The 23,969-nt window shown below is 32.7% G+C and overlaps 1 long non-coding RNA gene across 1 annotated transcript; it reads right to left on the bottom strand.

The window, feature by feature from the left end:
* Positions 1-1,800: 1,800 nt before the first annotated feature.
* On the bottom strand, positions 1,801-23,863 carry LOC145291610 (uncharacterized). The gene is made up of 2 exons (XR_013869467.1): positions 23,653-23,863; positions 1,801-1,963 (listed from the first exon to the last, which is right to left on the bottom strand). It is a non-coding gene; the product is annotated as an uncharacterized LOC145291610 (long non-coding RNA).
* Positions 23,864-23,969: the final 106 nt, after the last annotated feature.

Here is a 23,969-nt window from a genome sequence, read left to right as displayed (position 1 = left end):
GACAGACTTTATATTTAAAGCATATGATGTTAACATCCAACTTCTGAATACTTCCCTTCCAGAGCTGATGCTTAAATTTTTATATGCTTTATATGCGTCTGGGGTTGTTACTAATGTTGTTTTTCGACATCCTTTTCGGCTCGAGGACGCTTTTCAAGTTGTAACTCACCGTAAAATAGTTGCTTCGAGAGTCTGTAATATTTTATGCAAACTACATCTCAGGCCCAATGTATTTGATAGCATGTTACTAGAGATTAAATATTCAGAAATTTTCCTCAACGACAATTTTATTGTCAGAAGTTATGCTGCTGTAGAGCGAATGGATTTGTCACACTCCGTAATGCGCAACAACAAAAGAGCGTCTTTTTGCCTTAAATCGATTTTTATTTTTGACTTCCAGTTTCACAGTTAGTAAATATTTTTTTTAATTCCAATACTATCTATTGGAAATAGTTTTTTTTTTTTTTCAAATTGTGTGACACAAAACCTTTTTATCTAAATATTTGTAGAATATCCGTTTATTCTATTATTATCTTGAACATAAATATGTTATTATTTTATACATCGCCAAAGTTTTCAAAACAAAACGTTTTATAAATAAAACTACTTTTAATTTATCATATGCATATAACACGACGTTTTCGTAAAATAGTTTGTAAATAAGTTTTTTTTTCCGATGCCTCGTATCGTTTTATTCATAATTTTACAAAACGATTCACATCAGAAAGTGTCCTGTATTTTACAATGCCATAATTCCCCCATGCATAAAGTATGGTTGCCACATCTAACACATGTTCGCAATGTCGCATCCCGGTGAATTTTTAACAAGTACTTTAATGAAATGTGCTCTAATGAACTTATAGTACTTATACCCCTTCACTACCAACCAACTCAACAAACAACAAAATTCCAATGCTGCACTGTTGAGGTCACTAAATAGTGGAAAGTTTCCTACTCTAATAGTTTCTTCTCTCCTACTGCTACTTTTGAATTCCCTTTTTGTGTCCTGCTTCCCTTACTGTGCGGACCTGCAGAAATCTAAATGTAATGTGAACAGACATTTCGTTGCTTCACTCCCCACAGCCCTTTGTCGAACACGATCCCAAATAGTAGACTTAGCGTCCAAGTACAGTATGCCATGTTTAAAGTAAAACAGGAGTAAATAAATAAGTAATTATCTGGAAGTAAACATGGCGGTGTTAAAGCAAAATGTGCACATTTGGTTGTTGTTGATTTCGAGTTCCTAAAATTCCCTTGATTTAATATTGATTACACATCTTATGCATTTCAACTGAAAACGCCAGAGAACTTTGACATATTTGCGGAAAAACGTCTAAGCGTCAGAAAACACGCAGTATACACACAAATCTTAGTATAGTTTTTAATGCCGCAAGCTGTCCATACTGTCTTTTCCTGTTCTTCAAAAGTCATAAAAGCTTTATGGATTCGTAGATGTATTTTGACATCAAATTAGCCACATGTTTACAATATGCTGCCCAAGTAAACAAACCTGTCAACTCTTATTCCATTAATCAATGTATTAGTCTTGCTATACAGTTCCTCAATTGCAAGGCTTGACATTGCTTTTGTCTTAATGAGGTTGGTTATCAAACAAAGCGCTGTACATTAAACATAGAAGTTGTTGCAAGTCCGGTTTAGCCGGACGCTTGGACAGCGTCGGTAAGATGCTTGGACAGTGCCATTACTCCGGTCATCGGAGTGATTGCTCTTACAATTAAGAAAGTAAGCATAAGCAAAAATATAGCAAATGACAAAGAAGAAAGGACAAACGCAAATGAATCATTGGTAAAATAGAGTTTTTATTAATTCACAATAAATACAAAAGGAAATGATGTGGAAAAATTGAAGAAAGTCGATGGATGATGTTTCTGGAAACAAAAGGCTAGACGGACGGGAAATGTGACGCCTGGAGTAAAGGCTGACTGTATAGAAATGCGGGAAACTGGAAAAGTGGACAACATAAAATAGAAGAATCATTTTTTACGGAGACATTGTTTTTATTTGGAGTTTATTTTTATCTAAAGGTGGTAACTGGATTTCAATTATAGTTATAATAACACTAGGTTGCTCGTTAAATGTAAGAAAATGTAAGATAATAAAAATTTACCAGATATATTGCAGAGGTATTGGTTAAGAACTTTTCGAACTTGTATGGAATTATTGCATCCTAAATTGACGGAAATTTGATGTTATTGCTGAATGGAGCACACCTGGAAGAGAGTGCTCTGCCAGTAGGATGTATCAAAGAGCATTGCAGTATATAACTATCAGCCCATCACTTACCTTTCACTGATGTAGAAAGTGCTGACAGGCATTTTGGCCGATGAAAGTTACCAATATTTGGAACAGTAAGAGATATAATCAAATACACAAAAAGGAACTCTACCGAGATAATAGAAGGATTAATGATCGGTTGCTTATTGATAGGATAATGTTTCGGGATTGTAAGAGAAGATTTACAAATCTATGTGTGTCATGGACTTATTACCGCAAAGCATATGATCTGGTTTCACACAGCTAGATTAAGAAACGTATGGAAATATTTGGAATAGCCATAAATGTGCGAGATTTCTTCGAAGGAAGTATGAAACAACAGAGATCTTGGGGAAGTTCATAGTGAATAGAGGAATATTTTAAGGGGACCATTGTTATTTGTTTTGAGTATAGTACCTTTGTCATTAATATCACGAAAGGTAAATGAATATTATGAATAAGGAAAACTAGGTAAACTATTTATTATTTATGGATAACTTATAGCTGAACGCAAAGAACGATGACCAGTTTATGAGCACATTTCAAATGATCAGCAATTATATATAGGTATGGAATTTGGCATGAAAAGTGTGGTACCCTAAAATTGACAAGGGGGAATATTGTTGAAGGTAAAGGAATAAAGCTTTTGAATTTGGAAATGATGAACGATTTTAAAAAAGGAGGATACACCTACTTGGAAATTGTGGTATTAGATAAAATAAAAAATGAAATTAAAAATAACAAGAAAATAATACAAGAGAAGAATACGGTCGCTTCTAATGGGGAAAACAAAATATCTGCAGTAAACACATGGGCAGTAGCTATATTTCGATATGGGCAGGTATTATTTAAAGAAAGAAAATGAGATGAAAGATATGAACAGGAAGACAAGGAAAACGTTGACGATGAATGGAACTCTTATCCCAAACATGTCGATATGTTATAAGTAAAAATAAAGTAAGACGAAGACTAATAAGTATAGAACGATACGTAAAAGAAGAAGAAAATAGTCTAAAAGTTTACATCTCCAACTGTAAGGAAAAGCTTATAAAGGGTGTGTTCAAATCTGCTAAAATTTAAAGAGAGCGAACTAGTAAGGAGCAAGGAATTTAAGGCAATACATGTACAAAGAGCGAAAGACAAGTAGATTGATAAGAAAATGTATGGTCAATTATGCCCGTTTCGAAATAAAAATTATCAAAATTGTGGCCAGCTTGATCACAAAATGTCGCATTGGAGAATTCGACGCGAATCAAAAAGTAGTCAGAGAAAATACAGCGAAAATCCTAACGAGAATTTATGCAGTTACGCAATTATCAAGATATTTCACACAATCGGGAACAATTTGGCACTGAGCTGGACTTTTCAATTATAAATTTACATACGTGAAAGAAAATGAAAAAACCGACCTTAGAAAAAACAATAGGATTAATTTTATCAGAGAGTACTTTACTAGTAAATTTGAATGGGACTATTAAAAAGTTGAAGGCGTACGTTCTAACGAAATCTTCAAATCTATTTGGCTTGAATCTGATAAACAATTCCAGAAAATATGTTAGTTGACGGAAGGATCGAAAATCAAGCTATTTATAAAAAAAAACCCCAAAGACTTTCAAAATGAATTGCATACAACAAATTAAGGAATGCACAAAAAAGCATAACGCATATAATTCGAAAATATGTCAAAAAATGCCGAAGCAACAATTAAAAGATAGGCAGAAAATGAGTCGTATAGAAAGAAGTTTTGCTTAAACGTAAACGAAAATCCTTTGAAGCGTTTAAGAAACAGCAACAGCCAAGATCCATTTGGAAAAATACGACGACGATTCGACTTTACAAACTTCTAACATTTAAGTTTCTTTGTATAAACAGAAAAATAGCATATTTACTGAATTTTCGTAATGGAATTTGGATGTTATTCATGAATTAATAAATAGCATTATTGTAGGAACGCAGATCTTTAATCAAATTGTAAAGGATTGGCGATATCGGATATACAAGACAAGGTACAAGAGTCATAAACGCCACTAAAAGCAATTTGAAAAAATGTCAGTCAAATGACACTAAATATACATTACACATAGAGGAAGTGTCGATCAACGCCATTTTACAGACGTTCGATCACGAAACCCCTAACCAGAACAGCGAGTATCACTGACTATCAACCCAAAGTGGAAAAGATACTTACACGTCTTTTTGCGGAAATGAACTCTTCCGAACTATATAAATAGACCGAGAGGTACGACTCTTTATATGAATTGTGTATTTGTAGTACACCATCTGAGCGGTACGCTCTACGACTGTTGTTCTTTGTATAGTCTGGTTTGTTTCAATTACTTTTCCGTGTCCGTGTTTTTACTTTGTAACCCTTCCGGCTTACAACAGTTCTAAAAAAGTGAATTTTAGATCAATCTATATAATTATAAAACTCAAATGACCTTGTAACATCCGGTTTACAACTTCCAGTTGCGCATGCGTACATAAGCAAATAATCAGCGCGACAATAAAACGTATTGTTTTACTGTGTACGTTTTTAGTGTCCCAATTGTTTTTTGTTGTTTTTTTTCGCGTTTAAATTATCCGAATAAACAATTGTTAATACTTTCTGCATTTTTTTACATCATTTCCGTATTACGTTTATTTTAAGGCAATTTTCTTACAAATAAATCTACTTTTTCGCTTGAAATAAATCTACTTTTACTCGTTGACAACTATAAGAGCGGCGATTTACCCACCGCCTTCATTTTTTTTTATTTATTCTCCATTATGCACCCTTCTTAAAAAAAAACATTGATACATTTTCTTTTACACTACCAACATAAATAAATAAATGTGTTTTTTTTTAATTTGCATTCCAAATAAATAATCAACGCGACAATAACACGTATTGCTTTACTGTGTACGTTTTCAGCGTCCCAATTGTTTGTTGTTTTTTTCGCGTTTAAATTAAAATATATATCAAAATTTGAATTTAACTTTAAGTAGTATGGTATCTGTTCAGTGCACATTTACCTATAATTATGGCAAACCACTTATAATTCAATGACTGTAAGTCTGTTTTTCAAACTATAAACAGAACAACTCATAGAAATCTATCTATATTCTTTTTTCAGTTTAATATGCTTTCATAGAAATGTTTCTGCTATGTCACAAAAACTTATTGTCTTTACGTCACAAGTGTCACGCTCATACATTAATTCCATAGCTAATATAACAGACTGACCCAACGGGTCACGGATAGTCTAGTTTTAATTATTAACCCTAGTCAATTCTATTTTTGCTTTGTTATAAATCAACAAAGGTGCGGAGCTTTTACTTTCACACTCAGTCGGCATTCCACTGTGATACATACCACCGGAAAAAAAAATAGTAACAGACAATATTTGACGACGACGACGACGACGACGACGACGACGACGACGACGACGACGACGACGACGACGATGATGATGATGATGATGATGATGATAAGGAAAAGTAGAGAGAATGTGAATGAAAAAAGAAATCATTTCAGCCGAAGCACTAGCAGCATGTTCTGGTTGATATAGTTGATAGCGTCGCCGTCTCTGGATTACTTCAGTAGTTACATTCGTTAATGTACCATACTTATAGATAGAGGGCGTGCGTTCGAATCTCATCGGGAACATAGCAATTTTTACTTTGATGGCGTCCCAACGTTCATATTACAGTATTAAGGGAATATGTAATTTACGTAATTTATTGAAACTTGTACATTTGGTAAACCTGTTTAGCTTTATTACTCATATCTGATGATGATAATCCCTACTGTTAGATCTGTAGAAAATGTTTTAACCTCATTAGTAGTCAAATGTAATTTCACATGATATACGAGTAAATGAATAGAGGAAACATGTTTTTGTGACTCATGCTTACTGATAATCCAGACTGGCTTTATTCATGTACATGAGTGACACCCAGTAGACGATTCATCTATAATATACTTGCATATGCCACAGAACAAATCAATTCAAGTATGTGAGAACGAGCAATTGAATGGTAGGCTATGCAAAAGATTCCATTAGGTATGCATCACTGACTTTTGAGTATATTTTCTTTTTCTTTTTTCTTTTATGTTTTTCACACACACACAAATGTCTGATTGCGGTTATCTTGCAGAGGAAATTAGAATTGATTTCTGTTTTTGTTAAATGTTATTTATGGTACAGCTACCATTTCTGGTTATTTTTATACACGTATTCGCGTAAACTTATATTTAGAAACGTTCGTTCAAAAAGTATGCACGCGTCATGACAATGGTTCTTCTTTTTTAAATATTATGTATCTTTCCCTGTATGTAGTAGAGCAAAGAAAAACTATCAGGCTTCGAAAGTTAATCCAAGAGGAGACGAGACAAAAGAACAGATGCCAAACGAATACAGAATAAAATAAGAGATCTAACATATCATTTAATCGATTCTTCTTCCATGTGTAATTAATAATGTTGGGTTGTGATCTCTAATAAAGGAGATCGTGTGTGTTCGTCTAGTCAGAGCTAATGTCGTGTTCTTTCTATTAAATGATATGTTCATATGCCGTTGAGTGTGTGTGTGTGTGTGTGTGTGTGTGTGTGTGTGTGTGTGTGTGTGTGTGTGTGTGTGTGTGTGTGTGTGTGGTACATGTATTTTTTCAACATACCTTCTGCGTCTTAGCTGTTGGTCCATCTGGAATCATCTCGTCTTGGAGGGGAGACCTGGTACCTGTTTTGGACGACGGTTCATTCACTCCAACACGATGAATTTGTCTTATAGTTTTTATTTCACTTTCCAAATGTCTCGCAGAAGATGGAAAGTGAATCTCTGGCTTGCATAGTACTCTTTGTCTCGTTTTTACCACGTCAGCGTCCCCCCAGTGAAGAGGAGGAGACAACGGTAAAGTCGTCCGTCCTCTTCTAGATCTAAACCAAATCTCTACGATTCAGCTAACCTAATCACGTGACTTACACGCAATCCGATCAGCTGATCTTGACTTCCGGTCAACGTGTCTACAATATAATTTACACCCCCTCTCTCTTTCTCTCTCTCTCTCTCTCTCTCTCGATCCATTCTCTAACAATAAGAGCATCTCGTTTTCTGTGTCTCCTTTTCCCTCGTATTGTATCTGTATAAAAACATAAGAAATAACACTACATCCATTTAAAGTATAAAGCATAACGTTACTTAAATATATATATATATATATATATATATATATATATATATATATATATATATATATATATATAAGATGGAAATATATTTATAATAGAAAAATATATACTGGTGTATATATATTTATTAAGCAATTTGAAACACGGCAATACAATATAGTGTTTAGGGGTTATGAATGTTCTTTACGCCAAGCATTTTGACGCCTAATTCTTCTCATCAGAACATGCAAAGGAAGTGCTAGGTAACAAGATATGGATGCAACGTCTAGTAATACATATACTACGGGATCTTGTATAGTGTGTATATATTTGAGGGGGAGAGAGGGTTGTCTATGGGGTTATTAGAAAATTATCGTACTTTAATATATGTAAGGGGCTTTAGTAGTATTGGGCGATGGAGGATGGAGTACGCCTTACGGAGTAGGCTCTATATGTTATGAGATTTCATTAACTAATTAATAATTAATCGATTAGGGTCCAATGAGAGTGACATGTGCCTGTCTGTACTAAAAAAAATAAAGAATAAATGGTAAAAAGAAAATAAGTATGCGAAAGATTAAGTGGATAAAAATATAAGAAAGGCAAATTTCAATATAAAAATAGAATTTGTTGGCGAGCGGGGAAAGGTGAAAAGCGATGTTGACTAGTGTTAAGATAGTATTATATAGTAACAGTATAATCGGGAAGGTTTGTTACAGGTGGAATATAAGCAGTAAAATAAGGATGGGGTAATGGTAACAGCATAGAAAAATACAAAACAATATACTGGCATGAAAATAAAGTACAGCAATGATAGTAGTAATAATAATTATAACAATAATCATAATACCAATAGTAATAATATTAATAAAAGGAGGGAGTAGTAATATTAATAATAATAACTATTATAGCAATAATAAACAAGTAATACTGATAATAAGCTTCCTTGAAATATAAGGAATAGATAAGAAACAAAATTTAAATAGTAACTAAAAAATTTTTGCAATAAGATTAGAACGGATAATGCTATGTAAGAGAGGGTGCTAGTCTAATATAGGAGGTGTTTTCAAAGAAATAAGCAGGGAGTATGATGGAATAAACAGATTTAAACTAAAGGATGGGAAATATGGGTACTCATACATAAAATATAATCAAGGAAAAATATAGAACGTTTAAACATACCAATAAGTACAGATAGATATTAAAGGATGGATCTTGATGTAATTGTCCCAAAACGCCAACAACAAAAAAATAGTTCGCAATGGAATAGATCTGTTTAGTTTGATGTATGTATATTAATATGCATATGCATATTAATATGCATATGCATATTAATATGCATATACAGTGAGAAAAGTATTTGATAATTAAGCATTCAGGTAATTCTACATATTATCCATGTGAGGGTATGGTGTAGCAGCACAAAAATTGCTTGAGATTCTCTTTTTGTATTATATTTTTTCTTTAACAGATATTATGATGGGTTCGGCAATAAGGTATTACCCTGACTAGTCATGGAACAAATACCCAAACGTCAACACTTTTTTTTACGTATTTAGCCTCACCACTGCATTATGTAATTCAAAAGTAAATCTTTCATTGGATCTGTTGGAATAGAACGCACACCAGAAACCACCAAAAAACGCGTTGAAGCGAAGAAATTACGAACTCGTTACTTCTGGAAAATCTACAACAGTATAGTAAATCATGGGCAATCCACAATTCCCCCACTTTCCAACAACGATGAGGTTGCTTGCACGGTAACCGAGAAGGCTAACATGCTTGCAATTCGGTTTGCTTCAAACTCTACATTTGACCCAGCAAGCCATTTCCCCCCTTGGTTTTCCTTTGCGGACAAAACCCACATTAGATGATCTGAAATCACTCTTTCCGAAGTGCATGATCTCATAAAAACCATAGATACCTCAAAAGCGTGTGGAACAGATCTCATCCCGGCTGTATTATTAAAAGAATCCTCCACTGATGTTGCTCCAGTTCTTTCCAAACTTCTTAACAAATGCCTTAAAGAATCTTTCTTTTTTGACTGCTGGAAAAACGCTTCTGTGGTACCAGTTTAAAACAATTATGGCGAAAGAACTGACTCGTTAAATTATCGCCCTATTGGCCTCCTCACCCTTTTCGCCAAAATTTTTCAGTCCATAATAAACCACCTTACAGTTTCTAAACTTCTGTCCGATCAACAATATGGATTTACGCAAGTCCCTTCTACTGCAGATATCCTAACTGGAATTCTCTGAAAGTATATACCATGTACTGGATAAAGCAGGGGAAGGTAGGGCAGTAGCCCAAGATATATCTAAGGCTTTTGACAGGATCTTCTCAAGAAGATCAGATCATATAATAGTACTGGACGAATATTTTACATAATTAAATCCTTCTTAAGTAAAAAAAGAATCCAAGTTGTCCTAGATAGACGTACGTCAAAACAATATGATATAAATGCGAGTGTGCCTCAGAGGTCGATCCTTGGACTTTTATTATTTATGATATCCATCAATGACCTCCCTGATAAAATTATCTCTGAGATGGGTATATTTGCCGATGAGACCACGCTCTATAGCAGGCATGAGAGGAAAACCAATAAACATACATCTAAGGCAATAGCGGAACCCCTAGAAGAAGACCTCCAGTCTGTAATGGAATGGGGACAAAATTGAATGGTAGCATTTAATTCTGTCAAGACTAAGCTTCTTTCCTTTAATAATTACAATAAACCTTCTCAATCACCAGTAACAGGGGGAGGTAAGTCATGTTTGATACAGGTGGTATAATAAATTACCTAAAAGTACTTCGTTCAAACTTCTCGGCTTAACGTTTACAGGGAACATGAGTTGGAACAGATACATCGAAAACATTGCCGCAGCTGCTACGAGGAAGGTGGGCTCTCTCTACCGTGCTAGAAAGTTACTTACGCCTGAGAGTATACTGTACCACTATAAGGCCAGTATTTGCCCATGTATTGAGTATTGTTTTCACATTTGGGCTGGTGCGTCTGCTACTAGTCTCTCACTTCTGGACAAGGTTCAAAAGAGTCACATACCTAAGAGGTTCCGTACTGTCAGTTAGGCTCTCGAAATGTTGCACCCCTCTACCTGTTTTACAAGTATTTTAATGGTGGATGGTCCGACGAACTACAAGCTCTTGCACCCCGCGACGTAAATACCCCCGACAAACCCGACAAGCAGCTAAATCACACCCCTACACAGTAGAAATCACCAGATGCCAGAAAGACTTCTACTCTAACAGTTTCTTCCCCAGAACTGCTAGACTTTGGAGTTCCCTTCCGGGTTCCTGCTTCCCCGACTGTACTGACATGCGGAAGTTCAAGTGTAATGTAAACAGACATCTTGCTGCTCAATTACCTACATAGTGTCCCTGCAATCGAATCGTGTCCAAGATAGAAGCTCTCTACATCAAAGTTGCACTGTGCCTTGTTTGGGGTGAAAATGCAATAAAAAAAAATGAAGAGTTTAGGAACCGGTAGAAACTTGAAAATATCTTAAGGTTTACAGGAAAATGTTTACTCTCCTTGTCGTTGTGTTATGAAATTAAAAAGTAAATCTTTCAGTGAATCGGTTGGAACAGAACGCGTAAAACGACGCTATTGGGGGAAGGCAGAAGCTTGAAAATACTCTAAAACATGTACAGAATAATGTCGACTGACCTCAATGTTGTATTATGAAATTTAAAACTAAATTATTCAGTGGATCAGTTAGAATCAGATGCGTAGAGTACGCTTTTGGTAGCCGGCATAAACCTGAAAATATTTTAAGATTTACAGAAAAAATGTCGATTAAACTCGCCGCTGTAATATGGAATTCACGAAGAAATCCTTGGAATATATGTCAGGCATTTGTAAGCCTTATGCTTCTCATCAGAAGAGGAGGGGCGCTTAGTAATAATAGTGAAGGAATGGTATTTTGTTGCTTGTCGAGTTGGTCGAGTGTAATTTAACGTTCATAAACTATTTCAGAAGAATCTATTGTCAACTTTAGCGAACTTGCTTTACAGAATTGTCTTATTTTATTTGCTATCTGTTTTCCAAGATATTTCATGTTTAATTCAATGAGGGTTCGAATGAACCACTTTCTACTCTGATGTTATTTTCATGGTAGATGCACGACTGAATCCCATTTTTTGGTTCCTACTATTAAAACATCCTCACAAAGAACGTGGATTACCCTCACTCCGAAAAAAAATGCCTTTCACCTTTTACGTGCGTATCGGCAGACAGGATTTTCATGGACAGAGCTTTTTGCGATTTTTTTCTCACCTTTGGGCAACATTAACGTTGAATCGCGTCTCTCCTGATTTACAATTTGCTCGTTTTTGAAACTAAAGTAAACAAATTCTTACTAATAACCGCCTTATGAGTAATCAAACATAGTTCAGGTTACTGATCAATGTTAGTACACCTATAGTGTTCCTTATCTTTTTGTTGGTAATGTCCCATCTAATTAACTCTTATCGTCGAGTGATTTTGATCTTTGATAAGTGGTTACCGAATATTAAAAAAACAAGTATATTTTCCATCAACAAATGAGGAAGTGCTGGGTCATACCTTTCCATACAGTGTAATTACATATAAATAAGTAGAAAAAGTTGGGATTTGAATTCGACCTATAGTCCGCAACGGTATCAATTAGTTCAGTCGAACCCCCTTCTCTCGTCTTAAGGTTTGTTTTGAAGAACAATATTCGACAAAATAATTATTGCTTAAATAAATGATAGGTTTCAAAGTGGTCGCTCTCGTTAATAGTATGACATAAGCCTCTTCAAAAAGCAAATGATTGAGTCCAGAATGCTCTTCAAAACGAAAAACACTCCTTCACTAAAATGTATCTTTTATGAAAGGAAAAATATTGCCATTCTCGGCAAGAAAAATAATTTTTACTTCCTCCACTCATGTGCCTAGTATCAGATAGAATTTCTCGGGATATAGCTTTTTTGCAGAGAAACACGTTGCCGCCGGATTACTTCCTTATTGATGACAATTTGATTGTCTTCGAACTAATGACAACTATGGCCACCCCAAAGTAGGCCAACGAAGTCCATGCCATCGCACAATGTTAGTACTCTTATAGCGTTCCTCGTCTTTCGGCTGGTATTATTTCCTGTGCTATTAACCATTACTATTGATTGATTTTTGTTCTTGATAAGTGGTGGTTCTAAAAGCATTTCTTTCTCTTTTAAGACCGACACTAACTAAAAGACAAGATGTTTTTGGTTATGTGTTTCTTTGGCTTCATTAGACTTATTATTTTTTTTATTATTTTCTCAATTTAACCCTTAAAGAAACAAGAAATCATCGCAACCAACATTTACATTATCAATAAAATAGCAATATACACATCAACTATTTCATGCGACTCTTATAAAATTGATTTCTTAATTATTTTTCTATTTTAAATGTTTTACTTTTAATTTTGCTTAGCAACCTGTTTCAAACATACATAACTCTATTAGTAAATAGAGTAAACTGCTTTACTGATCTAGTTTATTTGAGTCTATCTTGACAATAAACGTTGCGATCGAGGAGAAATATGAAAATATATCCCCCACAGTTAGAGCAGGACGCTGAGTGTTGCCCGGTCGTAAAGTACGCTGGAATATTGTATTTATATTCATATAGATTTCGTATTTATTATTATAGAGTCAATTCTCTATCGATTATTATATACCAAATAGATAGTAATGATTTCAAAAGTTTTAAAAAGTATAACTTTATTGCCATCAGTTAGAATCGAAACAAAAATCTACAGCATTCCAGCCTTGCTCGTTACAGTATAACGTAAATCCATACGTATGCCAATACGGCAAATAAACGTTGTTTTACCTACAACTGTTAATTAGCGCATGCGCAGAAAAATAGGGATAGTCAACTTACGCAAGGCCAAGATCATAATATCTTTTGAATTTTGATCCTAAGCAATTTTCTCGGCTAAAAATCAAAGTGTTCTACATGTCCAAATACCTTCTATATCAAGTTTCGCGTCTGGAGACCAAAATTCAGAACAGAGTTTGGGAGAGAATTTTCTCACACACACAGAGAAGGTTACTTTTATATATGTTGTGGCGGAACTACCTGCGTTACCTACGAGTGAATTGACCCATACACAATAGATACCAGAAGACAAGCATTAATGCGGAATCGATATCCGGTGGACCAACCGAGGTTGTTCGTCGGCTAGACGAACAACCTTGGTTGGTCCACCGGATATCGATTTTTTGGTAGGTTTGTATGTTCTTGTTAATATATTTTGCTAATCTATTACCGCGTCCTGTTTTCCTTGGAATGCTTTAAACATGGTTATAACAACATATATACAGATATATATATATATATATATAAATACATGTGAGTTTTCTACAACTGCTTTATCCTTAATGCTACATAATTAGGCATAATGTAGAAAATATGCATACATGAGAATAGTAATATGAAACAATTCAATTAGAAACCATAAAAATGAATAACAAAATAATTAAAGTTCATTTTTTTCAAAGAATGTGCAAATTACTTAACTTTTATTTAACCTTTCGCTTATTAATCATTGAATATATTAAGAAGTTTGTTTTAATATTTTTTTAATAGAAAAATAGGGCTTGTAATATCAGTTTCAAAGCAGATAAAACTTTATATCAGGTGGACAAGAAAGTTCTTCCGGTTTTGAACATTTAAATTCAGGTGGACATGTCTCGGCTCAAACAATAAATTATTGCTCTTAAATAAGCAACATCAGAATGAACACATTTGCCAACACAAAACAAGTGTATTTATGCGAGTAACATCAAACTTTTTGCGTTCTGTTGGCGATGAAGTTAGGTTTTTTAAGCATTTCTCACACTGAAATTTTCGAGATGCTTGAAAAAGTAATAGTCGGCAAGTGAGAGGTCTGGAGATTATGGAGGATGAGGCAGAGTTTCGTAGCCTAATTCGTTCAACTTCTTCAGGGTCGGTTTAGCAACTTGCGGCCGGCCATTGTCGTGGAAGAGAACTGGGTCTTTTCTGTTTACTAATGCTGGGTGTTGTTTTCGAAGTTTCTGATGCATTTCATCCATTTACTTACAGTACTTAGCCGCTGTAATAGTTTGGCTCGCATTCAAAAAACTGTAATAGATAAGATCGGTCGCACACAAATATTCTTACCAGAATATACCTTACTTTACTCCAAAAACATTTAAACAAAACTAACATGGGCTTACGTTTTCCGATAGATAATATAATCAACATTATAACTCTATGATTTAATACAATGTTTTTTTTACTTTCGATAAAATCCCCATAGGTAACCCCCTTAGTTGAGTTATGGCATGTTTTTTTAATGATTTATGGATACTGGGGCCATAAAGTACAAATTACCCACGAGTACGTCTTACTTTAGATGCATAGACGATATACTGATCTTCCTCCCTGAGTAATCTAAAAATAGGAAACATTACGAATGAATAAAACAGAATTTAATCCATTATTACATATCAGACAACAGAACAGAAATGCAACATTACCTATTAACATAAATAACAACCCCATCTATAGAAAATTTAAATAGGCATCAAAATATCACAAATGGCTTCCTCAACAAGTATGTATATAGTCCGGAAATCTAAATCTGACACTGAATTCAAGATCAAAACCGGCGTATACTTCGTATTCTGTTTTTAATGTGATAAAATGTACATTTTCGAAATGCAACGAAATCTTAATAGGATACTTTATGAACACAAGACATAAAAACATCTAACACACTCAAAGTCATTTTCTCTCACATTATCAAGTATAATCACCAATTTGACTTTGAAAATTCAAATCCCTTAAAACCTACACACAACAAATCAATACGTCGTTTGATGGACTTCGCTCTCATTTCCCACTTTACCAATACAATAAAACAAAGAAAAGACTTTTATCATATTTCTTCTCACTTATCAAAAGCCATAACGAAAATAATTTAGATGTCGGATAATCTATAATGTACTTCCGAACACGCATATATGGATGCGTATCTATATACAGGTACGCATGTACATCTATATAGATAATGCGTTAGTTTTTTTTTTTTTTGGGAGGGGGTATTCTTCTTTTAATTATCGCCAGAATTGTATACAATTCCCTATATTACATAAATTTAGACATGCTGCTCTCCTGGTTTAGCATATATCCCTAAATAGTTGAGCCACTCGTCAGTGACCATTTTTACTTTTGAAAAGGTTCAGAGGCGAAATGTCGAGCTTCTAGGTCTTTCCGTCTCATTTTGGGATATTTATCTTTTTATAATTGTATATATATATATATATATATATATATATATATATATATATATATGTGTGTGTGTGTGTAATCATCCGCATACAGTACTGTTTCGTTGTATCACAACTCATCAGTGCGGCTACACATGCACCTTTCCGCAGCCGTGGACCGAACCTACAATCGTCGCATTGACAGTCGGAAGCTCTCACCATCGGACCACGAATCAGTGCCGCAAATATTTCTCCTCGAGTGTGTAATTAATCCACACTCACCCAATGCAACAGTGCTCTAACCATCAGCTTGTTTACAAACAAATTAATAGTGGGCTTCGCTTTATAGCTTAAATACGCATCGGTTGAAAATATATTTACAAAGTGCTAAACTATATATATATATATATATATATATATATATATGTGTGTGTGTGTGTGTGTGTGTGTGTGTGTGTGTGTGTGTGTGATAATTTAGTAATTTAAATTTTATGATGTGAAATGATTAAATTTCAAATCTAAAATTTTTATTACATGCAAAACAAAGAATGCATTTCAATAAGTATATATATATATATATATATATATATACTTATTGAAATGTATTCTTTGTTTTACATATAATAAAAATTTTAGATTTGAAATCTAAGAATTTCTCATCATCAAATTTAAATTACTAAATTATTATTTATTTGCTGTATCTAGTATATTGACCAGTTTTTAATTTAGTTGGGATTGTCTTTATAAAGTATTACAGCCAATAATATTTTGTAAGACCGATAATCACTGGATTTGCATACTAGTAGGATTACTGTATTACATTATTCTTAAATATATATATATATATATATATATATATATATCGCCAAGATACATTTTTATTTTATGCATTAGTAGTTGTTCTGGTTTATATATAAGTTAGTCAATCAGCTTACTAACAAAGGATATTGCACAACTCACAAAAATTACCTTGTCATAACAAAAGGTGTTTCATTTTCAAGTGATTCATAGAAACAGTATTAACAATGCCATAATTATTTGAGCAAAACATACTAAGAATAGTGAGATAAAGTAAATTTTTCACATTTATAAATCACGTAGAAAAACACTCATCCCAGGACGGGTAAAGCTAATTTCTCAAACCGAACAAGTTTGCGCCATATTTATGTCTCCTCACAAAAAATTAAAATCAAGCTTTAATGTTAAAAAACCTATTTTACCATACTTCTTTCAGTTTTTATCAAAATCTATTACATTATTTTGATGTTAAAAATGTCTCAAATTTAATCTTTAAAAGTTTTTAGAAAAAATTACAGTCATGGAATTTTGCTTAATTGATATTGTTACGTTCAAGATTAAAAGAAATATGAACGACATGAAATATGGTTTTAGGAAAATTACATTTTCCTTTATTTACAACCAGCGGGGCTACCCGGCGTTGCTCGGGACCGTACACATAATGAAAAAATTGATTATTCTTATGAGAGAAGAATTTTGTATGTTTATGTATCATTTGCTATTTCTAGCAAAAGAATATTTTACCTACATAAGACGGGTATTACACATATGAAATAATTGTATCTTACCTAGGGTAGGTAATTTACAGCATGTATATGCAAGGACAGGTAATATGCAACACATTTATCTCATCAAATCCCAAGCGATGCCAGCTATTTTGCTAATATATATTTTCACCTAATTCATTCAATCCCGGGCAACGCTGGGTGTTTTGCTAGTATATATCTCAATCAATCTCATGAAATCCTGGGCGACGCAAGGTATTCTGTTAGTATATATTTCAATCAATCTAATTCAATCCAAGGCAGCGCCAAGTATTCTGCTAGTAAATTTTTGCATCTATCTCATTACATCCGAGGTGACCATGTATTCTGCTTGCATACATTTGCATGTATCTAATTGAATCCAGGGTGACTCCTGGTAATCTGTAAGTATATATGTTGACGTATCTCGTTGAATCCCATAATTCTTGGATTGTTACACATTTCCACAATTGAACCGACATTATCGCTCACCTGTCTAAAATAATAACTTTAAGACATTGTATTGGCTGGTTTTTCATTACAAATACACCATCAAAATAACTCACATTTAATCATTTTTCATATTTTTTTTGATATGTTACTAATTTACAGAACCATGTCACATGATTTAACTTACATTATTGCTTCCACTCTTACTAAAATAAAAAAAATTGATACATAGGCTATGGTATGTTACTAATTTCTGCTATCATTTTTCATGAGTAAATCCACGTTATCGCCCCCTTCTATCACTATAATAATAACTTTTAGACATTGTATGGCTGGTTATTTCATTACAAACCCACCAACAAAGTAACTCACATTATATCATTTTTCATAATTCTTGGATATGTTACTAATTTCGACGATTTTTTTAATGAAGTAACCCAAATAATCGCCACCTCTTGCTAAAATAATAACTTTCATAAATTGTCTGGTATATCTACTTCATTATGAATATACCAATCAAATAACTCACATTTCATCATTTTTCATAATTTTTGGATATGTTGCTAATTTCAACCGTCATTTTCATCTCCTCTTACTAAAATAATACCTTTCAGACACTTCTAAGCTGTTTATTTCATTACAAACACATCAATAAAATACCTCACATTTCATTATTTTTCATAATTCTTGGATATGTTATGAATTTCGACAATCAAATTTAATGAGTGCGCACATATAATCGCCCAATTCTTATTAAAATAATAAATTTGCTACATTGACTGAGCTGTTTATTTCATTATAAACACACCAATCAAATAACTAAAACTTCATTTTTCATAATTCTTGGATGTGTTACTAATTTCGACAATAATTTTTCAAGAGTTAATCCACATTATCGCCACCTCCTATTCCTAAAATAATAACTTTCAGACATTGTATGGCTGTTTTTTTTTCATTACAAACACACCTATCAATTTTCTCACATTTTACCAGTTTTCATTATTCTTGGATATGTTACTAATTTCGAGAATTATTGTTAATAAAGTAACCCAAATAATCGCCCCCTCATTAACCGACATGATCCCGTTCCTCTTACAAAAAAAACAACTTTGATACATCTTCTAGCCTGTCTATTTCATTACGAGCACACCAATCAAATCACTCACATTTGATCATTTTTCATAATTCTATGATATGTTACTAATTTCAACAATCATTGTTTAAGATTTAACCCGCATAATCGACCCCCACTTACTAAAATAAAAACTTTCAGACAATATCTGGGCTGTTTATTTCATTATATAAACACACCAATCAAATAACTCATATTTTATCATTTTTCATAATTCTTAGATATGTTACTAATTTTGACAATCATTTTATTTTATTTAACATATTCATGATTTAACCCACATAATCCCTTTTCCTCTTACTAAAATAATAACTTAGAGATATTATCTGGCTAGTTATTTTATTACAAACACACCAATCAAATAACTCACATTTCATCATTTTTCATAATTCCTGGATATGTTACTAATTTCAACAGTCATTGTTCATGATTAACCCCACATAATTTACCCCGTTCTTTTAAAGAAATAACTCTGAGGCTTTTTCTCGGCTGTTTATTTCATTATAAAAACAGAAATAACTTACATTTCATAACATTTCATAATTCTTGGATATGTTACTTATTTCGACAATCATGTTTCATGAGTTTCCCAACATTATCGCCCACCTCTTACTAAAATAATACATTTGAGAAATTGTCTGGGCTGTCTATTTAATTACAAACATACTAATAAAATTACTCACATGTCATCATTTTTTCATAATTCTTGGATATTTTACTAATTTCGATAATCATTTTTCTTCATTTAACACTAATTATAGCCCCGTTCTTACTAAAATTATAACTTTAATGCATCATCTTGGCTTTCTATTTTATTAAGAACACACCAAACAAATAACTCAAATTTACTCATTTTTAATAATTCTTGGATATGTTACTAATTTTTACGATCATTTTTTATCATGTAACCCACTTAATTAACTCACTCTTACTAAAATAATCACTTTCAGACTATATATGGGCTGTTTATTTCATTATAAAGACATATAGCTTACATTTATTTGCTTTTCATATTTCTTGGATATGTTGCTAATTTCGACAATCGTTTTTTTCATGATTTAACCCACATACTCCCCTTCCTCTTACTAAAATAATAACTTGGAGACATTGTCTGGCTGTTTTTTTTTGTTTTTTTTTTCATTACTAAAATACTAACTTTCAGACAATATCTGGGCTGTTTAATTCATTACAAACACACCAATCAAATAACTCACAGTTCATCATTTTCCATAATTCTTGGATATGTTACTTATTTGCACAATAATTTTTCATGATTTTACGACATAATCGTCATCATGAAGTTACATTCAGGGGAGCTCACTCGCATATTATAACAATGGGTGTATATTTATGTAATGATATTCGACAATGAAGCTACATCCAAGGGAGATCACTTGCATATTATAACAATGATTGTATATTATTCTAATGGTATTTGACAATGAAGCTACATAAAAGGGACATCACTTAAATATTATAACAATGATTGTATATTATTCTAATGGTATTCGACAATGAAGCTAAACCCAAGGGAGGTCACTCGCATATTATGACAATAATTGTATATTTCTCTATTCGTTTTCATGATTTAACCCACATAATCCCCCCTTCTCTTGCTAAAATAAAAACTTTGAGATATTGATACTGGTTATTTCATGATAAACACACCAATCAAATAACTCACATTCTATCATTTTTCATAATTCTTGAATATGTTACTAATTTCGACAATCATTTTCGATATTTAACACGCATAATCGCCCCTCTCTTACTAAAATAACAACCATGCGACATTGTCTAGGGTGTCTATTTCATTACAAATATGCACATCAAGTAACTAACATTTCATAATTTTTCATAATTCTTGGATATGTTATTAATTTCGACAATCATGTTTCATGAGTTAACCCACATAATACCCTTCCTCTTACTAAATTAATACATTTGAGACATTGTCTGTGCTGGTAATTTCATTACAAACACACCAATCACATAACTCACATTTCATACTTTTTTACTTTTCTTGGATATGTTACTAATTTCTACAATAATTTTTAATGATGTAACCCACATAACGGACCCCCTCTTATTAAAATATTAACTTTAAGACAATATCTGGGCTGGACAATAATTTTTCATGATTTTACGAAATAATCACACCATCTTCCTATATGGGGTATTCTCCACCCATCTGATCCGATCCCAGGAATTCTCCTAGGAAACATCCCACCCATGTCATCCAATTTCAGGCAATGTCGTGTATTTTGCTAGTACATATATCCACATTTCTTGTACAATCCCCGGCAACGCTGGGTATTATGCTAGTACAAATATCCAACTATAAAGCCATATCCTATGGTATTCGACAATGAGGCTACATCCAAGGGAGGCCACTTGCATATTATAACAATGATTGTATATTAATCTAATTGTATTTGAAAATGAAACTACAGCCAAGTGAGGCCACTTGCGTAATCTAATGGTAGTCGACAATGAATTTCCACCAAAGGGAGGTCACTCGCATGTTATAAACATGATTGTATATTAATCTAATGGTATTAGACAACGAAGCTACACCAAAGGGAGGTCACACGCATATTATAACAATGATTGTATAATATTCTAAAGGCATTTGGCAATGAAGCTACATCCAAGGGAGGTAACTTGCATACTATAACAATGATTGTATATTATTCTAATGGTATTCGACAACAAAGCTGCATTTAAGAGAGGTCACTTGCATATTATCACAATGATTGTATATCAACCTAATGATATTCGACAATAAAGCTACATCCAAGGGAGGTCACTTGCATATTATAACAATGATTGTATATTAATCTAATAATATAGTAATATAGTAATCGTTAGTAATGGAAATTCGGTAAATTTGTTATATATATATATATATATATTGTTACATAGGCATTACCACTAATCAAGGCCCAGAAGTCACTCGAGGATAAGTGGTAATGCCTATGTAACAAAATATATATATATATATAACAAATTACTAACGATTACTATATTGTCCAATTGACTACTGTGCACTTTTCACCCCTTGTCCTCTTGTGGTCTCTGAGCCTTGATAAGTGGTAATGCCTATGTAACAAAATAATAGGTATATAAAAAAATGCCCGAATTTCCATTACTAACGATTACTATATTGTCCAATTGACTACTGTGCACTTTTCAACCGTTATCCTCGAGTGGCCTCTGGGTCTTGATAACTGGTAATGCCTATGTAACAAAATATATATATTTATATATAACAAATCACGATCACGAATCAGTACCGCAAATATTTCTCCTCGAGTGTGTAATTAATCCACACTCACCCGTTGCAACAGTGCTCTAACCATCAGCTTGTTTACTAACAGATTAATAGTGGGCTTCGCTTTATAGCTTAAATACGCATCGGTTGAAAATATATTTACAAAGTGCTCAACTTTATACACATATATATATATGTGTGTGTGTGTGTGTGTGTGTGTGTGTGTGTGATAATTTAGTAATTTAAATTTTATGATGTGAAATGATTAAATTTCAAATCTAAAATTTTTATTACATGCAAAACAAAGAATGCATTTCAATAAGTATATATATATATATATATATATATATATATATATATATATATATATATATATATATATATATATATATATACTTATTGAAATGTATTCTTTGTTTTGCATGTAATAAAAATTTATAGCTTAAATACGCATCGGTTGAAAATATATTTACAAAGTGCTCAACTAATATATATATATATATATATATATATATATATATATAATGTGTGTGTGTGCGCGTGTGTGTGTGTGTGTGATAATTTAGTAATTTAAATTTTATGATGTGAAATGATTAAATTTCAAATCTAAATTTTTTATTACATGCAAAACAAAGAATGCATTTCAATAAGTATATATATATATATATATATATATATATATATATATATATATATATATATATATATATATATATCGCCAAGATACATTTTTATTTTATGCATTAGTAGTTGTTCTGGTTTATATATAAGTTAGTCAATCAGCTTACTAACAAAGGATATTGCACAACTCACAAAAATTACCTTGTCATAACAAAAGGTGTTTCATTTTCAAGTGATTCATAGAAACGGTATTAACAATGCCATAATTATTTGAGCAAAACATACTAAGAATAGTGAGATAAAGTAAATTTTTCACATTTATAAATCACGTAGAAAAACACTCATCCCAGGACGGGTAAAGCTAATTTCTCAAACCGAACAAGTTTGCGCCATATTTATGTCTCCTCACAAAAAATTAAAATCAAGCTTTAATGTTAAAAAACCTATTTTACCATACTTCTTTCAGTTTTTATCAAAATCTATTATATTATTTTGATGTTAAAAATGTCTCAAATTTAAGGTTAAAAAGTTTTTAGAAAAAATTACAGTCATGGAATTTTGCTTAATTGATATTGTTACGTTCAAGATTTAAAAAAATATGAACGACATGAAATATGGTTTTAGGAAAATGACATTTTCCTTTATTTACAACAATAATAAAATAAACGAAAAGGTTTGTACACAAAAGGTCGATTAAAAGATACAGTTGGTTAGAATTACAACTATCAATGCAAAAATAAATGACGGCTTGGTGAAACTCGGGTCAAAAAACGGGACGAGGGAGTGGAGGTTACGAGGGAGAAGGAAACGTAGTCAAAATTAAGAACAGTCAGCAGGCTCGACTTTATGTAACTATTCACTCTATTAATAACGAAATTCAATGACAATAAGATTCCTTTTTGTTTTTCATTTAAAAGTTTGGTCAATAAGAAAATTTGAATATTCTATTTACCACTAGTCCAGAAGGCATTTTCTGCAAACGTTCCGTGTGTTGAGGTGATATATTTTCCTTCTCTTTTTTTTTTTTTTTTTTTTTGGATTCTATCAGCTGGACTTATCCACGAATCAGGGACCGGAGTTACCTTATCGGTTTCGAGCTGATAACTGATTTGTTTCCCTTTCCACATTTATTTATACAGCACCTTACTAGGTTATTGCAGAACCCTCTGTGACCTAGATAATTCTAAAACTTCTAAATCATTCTACAACTTCTAGATCATTCTAAAACTTCTAGATCATTCTAAAACTTCTAAATCATTCTAAAACTTC

The sequence above is a fragment of the Euprymna scolopes genome, chromosome 12 (genome assembly GCF_053919585.1).
Source record: "Euprymna scolopes isolate OS-2025 chromosome 12, ASM5391958v1, whole genome shotgun sequence".
Lineage (NCBI taxonomy): Eukaryota > Metazoa > Mollusca > Cephalopoda > Sepiida > Sepiolidae > Euprymna > Euprymna scolopes.
Note: the sequence above shows the minus strand (reverse complement) of the source record. Positions and strands in the feature narration are given on the sequence as shown.